Consider the following 10,162-nt stretch of genomic DNA (forward strand, 5'->3'; position numbering starts at 1 on the left):
ATGTTGCTATAAGTTGTTAAAAAAATAATAAGAGCAACTCTTAGAATTTTGCAAGAGTTGAGGCAAACCTTTTTAATGAAACTGAAGCGAAGATAGCGAGTGTTAAAAAAACGTTTTGCAATGAGACCTATAACATTCTGCAGGCCAGGGTGCTTTTTTCTGCATCAGTGTATCATGGAAACATTTTGAAGCTAAATACAACTTTAACGCTTGAGACAGGGCAATCAAGCGCACATACACTTTCAGGACACATCTCACTTTACTACTAACTATTATGCCTTGTGTCTTTTGAAAAGCTGCGAATCAGATTTTTTTTTCTTATCAACCGGTTGTGGCAGTACCACTTGTAAGCTTGGAATTCACATTATGAAATGACACCGAACACGAGAAGAATAAATACAACAGAAAGTGATACTTCAATTAAGACTCATAAAATATAAAACTGCCGAAAAATTCGAGGGGCAGGATAATTGCGGTTACGAGAATTATTGTTCTGCGCAACCTTTAGAACTCTCGCACGTCAAGCGTAGAGAAGAATGAAGAAGAGGCAGGGTGAATAGGTAGGACATACGAAGTGGTGGTCGTCGGTGATCTTCCGACCTTTGGTCCTAGCTGGAGTGGCAGGGCTGGTATTAAGACACGTACGTATAAAACGATGACCACGCACTGTATCTGGAGGCATGAACCGAAATGTTCAACTTCTTGCATTGAATGGGGTTATACGAACCTTCTCTAACAAGTTTGAAAGAGAGCGCACTTCGATACCAATACAGCGTTACGGAGAGGCTACGTGACCAGTAAAGAATTGGACTCTGATAATACTAATACGCCTATTGGCATTGAAATGCCAGCGTGAAAATAAACATACAGACTCGTCACCATCCTCGAACTGTGTTTATTTTATTTTTTTTTTTTTTCGAGGAGACTGAGGAAACCTTATAAAGACAGAAATGTCTTCACAAAACAGGTAACGAAGATTCGTATCGACGACGCAGAGAAAGCTTCGTCCCCGAGGCTAAAGAAGTCAGTTGTTTCCTCAAGTAGACGTCGTCAACCTGAAACATAAAAGAAACGACAATCCGATAACTTAAGAGAGACAACTTAAGTGCACCTTAAAAAAAAAAAAAGAGACAGTGCGTGGTTCCCCCGAAATCTTTGGGTTCTTTGTCAACAGGCGCCATGTCTCGGTGACGCTCGCCTTCGTTGTTTGCGTCTCCACTCGGCGCAGCCTCTCCAAGGCCTATAAACTAGTGTGAGGAACCTTCGATCTCTCAGCCCTCGCGGGAGCGCGCCGCATCAATCAAATTATAGCTCCTTTCCCCTGCTTTGTTTGGTTTTCTTCCATTGCTGGCTCCCCCGCCCAAGACCCAGCAAGAATAGCACAGACAATATTGTCGGGCCACGTATCCGTACCCGCCCAGGCGCTTCCACCACCACTCAGGGAAAACAGCCAGGAGGTAAAGACAGCAGACATGCGCAGGTTCTGACGAGGCTGATCGGCTGCGCAAATACTGGACACCGCATTTTTTTGGAAGAAAGGTCCCGTAGGTCGTAACAAACGAGTGCGCGAGGGCAAACAGAGACGCGAAAGCAGCTCGGAAAGTCCATATCTTCCTGGAATAATGAATTCCCCTTCCTCCGGCGCTGGGGGAGACAGGAGCTCGTTCCCGTTGTTTATACATGCGCCAAGCGTTGTGGCTTTCCCGGCGAGGCGGAAAAGTCTTCGGGAGAGAACTGGGCAGCGGTGTGGACGACGGGTCTGACTAGCGAGGGACTTCTAGACATGCGCATATTGGCACACGGGCGTCGACAACGCCCTCGTTATTGCTCTTTGTCCTTTTCTTCTTTTTTTTTTTCTGGCGAGGTGTTGGACCGAGCGGAAGGCGGCGCATGTTTATGTATGTTCCTGCACCATCTTTTTGCGGCTGTCTTGTTATACTCGGCTGGTCGATTCTTTCTTTTTCTAAGGTTTTGTGTTTGGAAGAGAGCTCCTGCGCTGGGTGGGGGACGTTCTTTGTGCAGGCACTTAAATCGGGAGTGGACGGGAGATTGTGTACGCAGACCTGGTTCTTTCTAACTTCCTGATGCTGGAGTGATATAGCGAGGTGTGGAGAAGTGGTTTACAGTCGAGGACGCTGCTTGGACACATCTTTTACACTCGAATAGCAGGAACATTGGGATGTGGGAACATGGAATGATGAAATTCTGCGAATGCTTTCTGAATATACAGTAAGTTACGCCCATTTTTTATCGGATGAACAATTCGCGGTTAGCAAAAGAGTTCATTGTACTTTGTCTACAAAGAGTTCGCTATTTGATCTATTCCGTGTGGTTTAACGCTTTCATTGACATGATGTACGTGAAAAATCATTGCGTACAAGATCCCTAAGAAACCCTTTTTCGGGTGTTCCGTCTCCTATAAATGCCGTTGGTGTCATTTCATAAAAAAAAAGAGCTTGAACAAGAAATTTGGAGCACTAGATAACATTCTTGTTACGCGGGACATTTCAGCCTTTTTTTTATCTTTTTTGCTGAAATCAGCTGTTTAAAAAATATATTTGATAAAAACGCGTGCCAAGTGTACGAGTAGTGAATAGGTCATCTCCTTTATCAAAATGCGAAAAACACTGCTAAGTCTGACGTTAACAAAGAAGCGGTTTTAACAGCTAGAGCACGCTGTTAGATATCTTTGGAACATCACATTACTGCAGCTTATATTCCTAAGGTTATTTGCATTGTATATATCTATATCTCACTTCCGCAAAAGGATCACGACGATCTATCACTCCTTAGCTTGAAATTGTCACAAGTACTCAAGAGAAATTTTCAAACCAATAGCGTAAATAAAGGCACAGATTTACGGTCATATAAGATACAGTGCTATGGGCCATGTGCAATATCAGTTATAGTATGGCGGTGTAATTACTGGTAAAATATGTTATAGTCATTTACCAAAGATCAACTGGTACTTTAAGTATGATTACGCAATTAACACAAACGTACAAGTCAGCTGGACAAGAATTACGATTAGCTTGAAGATTTTTGTTTGTCCTTTGTCCCCCTTGATCCCCTTCTCCAGGGGTTATTTTTGTCGTTCTTGTGCAGCTCGCTTGCACCTCCGGATTAATTGCATTATCATCATAACCCTAAGAATGCAGACCCTTCAGCCTTCTTGGTCTTAGACTGGTGACTTCTGGTAAAACACGTTTGCTCTACTGATGTCTAACTCCTGGTTTTCTCAGTTGGTAGAGCGCTCCACTAAAAATGGAGAGGTCCCTGGTTCGATACCAGGACCATGCGGATTTTTTCGGTCGCGCACCTGTCACCTTGCTGTGTTTGGAGATTTGTGTTTGTCCTTTGTGCCCCTTGTTCCCCTTCTCCAGAAATTATTATCGTCATTCTTGTCCAGCTCACTTGCAACCTTGCATTCATTGCGTTATCACCATAGCCTTAAAATGCAGGCCGTTCACCCTTGTGGCTCTTAGACTGGTAGTATCTGGAAAAACCCGTTTGCTCTGCTGACGTCGAACCCCTGGTTAGCTCAGTTGGTAGAGCGCTCCACTAAAAATGGAGAGGTCCCTGTTTCGATACCAGGACCAGGTGGATTTTTTCGGTCGCGTACCAGTCACCTAGTTGTGTTTGAAGTTTGTTTGTGTTTGAAGAAGAAGAGAAGAAGAAGGGGAACAAGGAAGACCCTTGTTCCTCTTCTCCGGGGAATATTATCGCCATACTTACGTATGTTTCAGGCCACGGCATCTCGATGCCCATAAGACGTTCTTGGAATCGCAACTGGTTTAGATAGTCTTTGGAAATTCAACCATATAAACCAAAGAACATGGATGTTTAAGTCTTTCATAAAATGGTTTTCATCCTCTGCTGTAACTGCAGCACAATGCGTAAAATTGCAAAAACAAACAATCAATTACAGAAAAAGTATCTGTGATTTAATGTTTTATATACATAAAAACCGAACAAAAGAAACACAAAAAAAGCAGGTGAATTCAGGACATGACGGTTGCTGCTTCTCAGAAACTCGACGATTTTTCAAACAAATAAATATCTGATAACGTTTTGTCAAAGAGCAGGACCAGCGGTACATGCATTTTAGTTTTACTTTACTCTGTTGGTAACCACATGGACTCACGACAAAGGTATTTTAATAGACCTTCAATGTCGTTCCTGTTTCCTTTTACACTCTAAAGTTCTACCCAGAGAACTATCATAGATGAGGGAGGCCAAGGTATGAATACATTTATGCAGTTAACTATGCGTGATGTTTTATACTAATCGATATGAGTTGTTTCTGACAAAAAGTGGTAATCACAGGTGCCATTATTTTTTTATTCATATTCAATGATGAAGCATAAGTTCCTGCAGGTGCTGGGATAAACAACAAAAAAGAAGGCTTTTGTTAAAAAAAAAACGTATTTTTAGAAAGTTTGTCATTTATTTCATAGGTCGGGTTTTGAACCCGGCCTACCTAATGTTTTTTTTTTTAATTTAATACTTTATAGCAGTTATTTCCGAAAGTACTGGAAGAACCGAATTAACATATGTTACATAAATGTATTTTGATAGTAAAGGCTGTTAAATCGTTAAAATAAGATTTATATTTGTTTCCAGAAAAAAAAACAAAAAAAAAACGTTCACAATGTTTTTTTTTTTTTTTATTTCAACCAAACATCTTTTTTCAAATACACGCACATGCAATACTTGACCGCCGAAAAAGTTCCACTTGTTACCGAGCAATCAAACATTCCTGATGACAGTGTCGGTGCAAGCTTCCTACCCCGACATTACTTTCTACTTTTATGTGAAGTATTTGAAAACTAAAATAGACTAGGTTTTGACGATAGGTACAAAAGCGATCGCCCCTTTCTGAAATCGATAGCCAGCATCAACAGGAGCGCTGTAGCGCTGTGGCAGGAGTCTGCAGCCAGTAGGCTTCTAGCCTCCCATATCCCCGAATTTCTCGCGAAAGCCTCTCTTTCTCCCAGGCCACCCCCATAACCGCAGGGCAATCGTACTTTTCGAGCTGCGGTCTCCCGGTGCATCCCCTTCTCTGCGAGCGAATGTGGGACGCTCGCTTCCCCAAGAAGGGACCGAAGCGCTGAGAAGGGGTCGCCTGGGATTCGGGGTCCGCTGCTGTGGCTGCAGCCCCCTCCCCACTTGTCTTTCCTCTTTTTCATCATGAATAATGCAGAAAGACGCTCCTTCCGCTTTCTGCCCTTTCCTGTTCAGCTCTCTCCCTTCTGCGTCCCTCGATCCTCTGTTTCTTTCTTTCTTTTTTCCTATCCAGGGGAACGAGGAGAGAAAAAAAGTATTGATTTTCGTGAAGTAAATTATTTCATAGCGCGCTTTCCTTGTTTTTTTGTTTTTTTTGTTTTCTCTAAATAACAATTTTTCCTTTGCTTGGCGTCTCCTCTGCGTGCCTTTCTTCCAAAACAAAATCCCAGAAGTGAAGAACTAAACGATTTATTAGAAGGTAAGAGGGCACTGATCTTACTCTCACTCCCCCTCTTTTTTACCCAAAAAACTACCTCCTGTTTTTTTGTTTTTTTTAGAAGGACTTTTAAAACATTTTTTTTTTTTGTCTCTAGAGGGTTCCAGTTAGTTCGTGTTTGCTAACGGAACCATAGCAGGCTGTCTCTTTTTTAGTCACCTCTAAGCTAGTTATTTCAACCTACAGGAAAAAAAAACGTCGAAATTAATTGTTGTGTGAACGCGTGGGAATGTAACATAATCCTTTGGGTAAAAGTTTGTTTTTTGTCTTGTAATTTATAGGCCCCGGAAGCCCCCAAAAAAGCTAAAGTATAACCTAACTCGATATCCGCTGGTCTGAGTCTTACTGTCTTCTTGGCCATAAATTGGCATACAAGCACCATAGTTAGAGGGCTGGGCAGTACCACTATACAAATATATCGCGATAGTATCTTAGAGATAATTTCGGGTATCTGCATCTTTGTATGGAGATACATTTGAGAAATGTATTTGTATTTCAATAGTGAAATACTTTTATAATATTTCGCTTGTATCGCGATACCTTGCCAGATATAGGTATCTCGTTACACTTGTTGCTGTTTTTAGGATAAATTTAAAAGATACAAACAAGTATTTGGTAAAAAAAGCTTTTTTATAATTTATAACGTGAACACGCCCTATATAATAATCCATCAAAATCACCAACATAAAAAAATCCTTTGGTTTAATGAAGGTTTCTCGCAACAATGACAAAATAAGCTCCTCTCACAAAGTCCTCCACTCTTTCCGATTTAGCAAAGTGAACGCTGTAAAGAAGTTGAGTGGAGAAAAGGTATACGGCTCTGTTGTCGAATCTCCTCACACTATGGGTGACTCAGAAGCAGGGTTAAATCCAAGGGGGGCGGGGCGACAAGAAGTCCCCCCCCCCCCCCCCGGTGTACCCCCCGGTGCACAGGACAGAATAGGAGAATAGTGTCCTTACAAACGTTCCGCCCCCCCCCCCCTCCCCCCCCCCCCCACCCTCCCCAAGACAGAGTTCTGGATCCGCCCCTGCTCAGAAGCATGTAAGACGACAGTTTGAGATGCGCCCTCATGGCAAAACAGGGTTCATTTCGGGCAGACGCCTTTTGTCAAAAATTGCACGCAGCCTTTACCGTTCAGCAACTATCTGGCGGACCAAGCGTGACATGTTTTGTTTTGTTTTTTAGCGGCATTAGTTTGAGGTAAGAGACGTGCATAATACACACATGCCACGGTTTCGCCAAATGGACAGTTTGTTTAGAACTAAACAAACTGTCCATGTGGGCCAACGAAAATGGGTTCAGTTTTTCTGCTTCAAAAACGGTCTGTGTGACTTTTTCTTTGCGCGCAGGTTTTCTTTGGTTTCATACCTGGAATAAAATGGTACCCCTATTCCTGTTAGGAAGGAGCACCGATTCTGGAGTTTCCTCTGACTAATGAAGCGGTTAGCGTTGGTTGATCATATAAAAGTCTCGCCTGCATATATAGAGATCTGGATTTCCTTTTTTGAAGTTTCTTAGGTAGAGATAGCAGAGCCATATTAAGAATTGTAGGGCTTAACACACTTCACCATGGGATTCCTCGCTCAAAGGTGTCCACATTTGTGTTTTCTTCAACAGTTGTCATATAGAAGGTAAGGCAGGGTGTAGAAACAAATGGCCCCGAAACTAATGGTCCCGGAACGAATGGTCCTGGAACTAATGGTCCCGGAACAAACGGTCCCGCAACAAACGGTCCCGGAACAAGTGGTTCCGGAACTAAAGGTCCCAACTCCAAGGTAAAAAAAAAATGGTCCCGTAAGAAGATTGTTTTGAGTCTAAGATATACCATGCAATATACTTTGTCGGTAATGCAATCAGTAATTTCCAGGTGGAATGAAGGATATGGTCTATATCAACTGAGTGCTTCCTCCCCTAGTCATATTGTTGAAGCCATGAAACTCGAATTACTCCCATCTCGTCATGACGCGTGGAGGTAGCACACATAACGAGCGAAGCTCAATGCCTTTATGGGTTCATTATGTTTCCATAGCGCAAAACATTTCTGAGCTTACCACAAAAATATAAAATATCAAAAAACGGTCGAGTTCATGCAACCGGCAGCCCCAAAATTCGGCGAGTGTTATTGGACTTTATTGGATTTATCCGAAAACACAGAAGCCAGATTGGCGATATGTATTTGGGGTCATTTTTTCCTAGTTTGTACTTGGGCCCATTAGTTCCGGGACCATTTGTTCCGGGACCATTTATTCTGGCACCATTTCTTCCAGGACCATTTGTTCCGGGACCATTTGTTCCGTTTACCCGTTGGGGCAAGAATGGCAGTCGTTTACCCAGTAGAAAACATTCCACTGATGCCGTGCTCAGCTATTTAAGATGTTAGGACTTGATGTGTAATTGAATCGAATGCCTTTTCGATGTTTAATAATGTAACCAAAATCTTTTTCTTTTCTTTTTTTTTATGACCCCTACTTTGTTAAACTGTGCTAACGAGGTCACTCACGCGATCTGCGGCCGATTGACCAATTCGGAAACCCGACAATTCGTGTTCATACAATTCTACTTTTTCAAGGTACCATGTTATCCTCGATAAAATTATGAGTTCCATAACTTCGCACACACAAGTTCTCAAAACGTTAGGTCGGAAAGATCCAAGATCAAGTGGTGAGTGACAAGGTTTCAAAATTGGCGTGACCTTGCCTTGGTTCTACTCACGCGAAAGCACGCCATAGTTGAATGACTTTGTTATTGTGTCCTGGAAGTATGGCGTCTTAAGTGTTGACCTAAGGGCGAGGGCGCGCCACACGATACGGCACATGGACCAGATGAGGATTTTTTCTTCGTGTTCTGCAAGGAGTAATCAGTTCCTCAATAGTAAATATGGGAAGTTCAAGGAAGATTCCTAGACACTTGGAGTATCAACTCGGGTTCAGTTTTTACATTTGATGCGGCATGATATGTTGACGATAAGGGGGCAAAAGGCCTGTGCGGTTTTAATGACTGATATACCTTGAAGTAAAGGAAGACGTTGTGTATGAAAACATCTGCTGAGACGGCCTTCCACTTCCACGGCTCCAGAGTTGAGGGAGCTTTCTTTTTAGACCCAAGAATTAGCAAAGTTTTATCTATTGACACTGACTGAAGAGAATCCAAAAACGTTTGCGCACTTTTTTTGTACCCTTCGTTCTGGTGTTATTTTCCGATTCCCCATTCCCCTGTATCGAGATCACGGTGCTATAGATGAACGTGACACAGAAACGCATAGCTCTCGGCAGCCTGGGTTTATTCATTCACTCTCTGCATTGGGGGTTTCAGAGTCGAGAAAGGGTGTGTAGCCCTCGGAAAAATTGCGCTGTCACTGCTGCAGCTGCTGATCGTCCCCGAGGTTATAGACCACATTGCATCCTGGAAACGGTGGCGTTGAGGGTCCAGTATGGAGTGAAGTCTAGACCGAGTCATCGGGCCGTCGCCCGATATCGCAGTTGCCACCGCCCTCGTGTCAGTCGTCCCCAGTTAATCGATTGAAAGTGTATTTCCAGTCTTCTTCTCCTGTCTTTCCGGCTTCCTCCCCATTGTTCTCGCAGCCACCGCGCGCCAGACGGGCGGGGGCCTACATCCTCAGCGGGGCCGATCTCCCGGCAGAGCCCGCCTTTTCTCTTTTCTCCACGTACTAACCCTCTGGGCCCGGCGCTCTCTGGGAGGGAGGTCCACTGCTGTCCACCTCTGTCGTCGCCATTGTCCTCTGTGTCATGTGGGAGGCTCTCAGACACCAAAAGCGCCAGCAGCCGACCCTTCGCCATGGAAGTGGCACATGACAAGCCCCCGGCGCCGGTGTCAGGTCGTTGACCGGACGGGTGCCAACGGGATCCCACGGCGTGCGTGTCGAACGTGAACACGCCTCTTCTTGCGCCTGGCGTTTTGCTCTGCTCGCCTTCAAATCGTTCGTAGCCTCCGAAATACAGTATCAATGTGTCTCCTTTTTAATATTATAGGCTCTTCTTCTGCGCATTCTTCTACACTTCTTTTCTAATTATTATTAATATTCGTAGTCCCATAAGAGGTCCTTTGCCTGCTGCCCTAAAAGTATATCAGATATTTAAAGGAGTCGCGCCAAGATTTAAAATTAAAAAAAAAAAAAAAATCTCAAAGCTTGCTTTCTTTTTTTTAAGTGCGAGATCAAGGAAACAGGCGTCTCAATACCAAGTTTGAAAAGATGCCGTGCCCTGCGAACCCCGATTGAAAACGCGCATCTTCTCGTATATGCATGACTCCGATGAGCAGATATCGTGTCTCGCTGTCGGATTGAAGGCCCCACGAATATGATTTCAACCACGAGCGAAATTGAACCACCGCCTTTCATTCCGTCCCACGGAAGGACGGAGTCACAGTTGACATGTTGTGTACGGGGCGGCGTTTTTACCGCTTTAGTTTCTTTTAGGATTTCGCTGTTTCCTCTGTTGGGAATTTTTGTTTCGATTAATGCGCAGTGGTAGACCAGCGTCAGTTCTGCTTGCGTCTGACAGTCAGCGAGACAGCCAAGCGAGTTCCATTTTACTATATTCCTTGAGAATATTCTGTTTCCCATGTAGTAAACAAGTACAACCATAAATGTTTGAACTTATGGAAAGAGAAGAAATAAACCACCTGAGTTTACTTTTTTA

At 43.6% G+C, this 10,162-nt stretch overlaps 1 non-coding gene across 1 annotated transcript; it reads left to right on the forward strand.

Moving 5' to 3' along the window:
* The first annotated feature begins 3,530 nt into the window (after window positions 1–3,530).
* Trnaf-aaa lies at window positions 3,531–3,605 on the forward strand. Its single transcript has one exon. It is a non-coding gene; the product is annotated as a tRNA-Phe (tRNA).
* Window positions 3,606–10,162: the final 6,557 nt, after the last annotated feature.

Source organism: Ixodes scapularis, unplaced genomic scaffold, assembly GCF_016920785.2.
Source record: "Ixodes scapularis isolate PalLabHiFi unplaced genomic scaffold, ASM1692078v2 PGA_scaffold0__279_contigs__length_252992795, whole genome shotgun sequence".
Lineage (NCBI taxonomy): Eukaryota > Metazoa > Arthropoda > Arachnida > Ixodida > Ixodidae > Ixodes > Ixodes scapularis.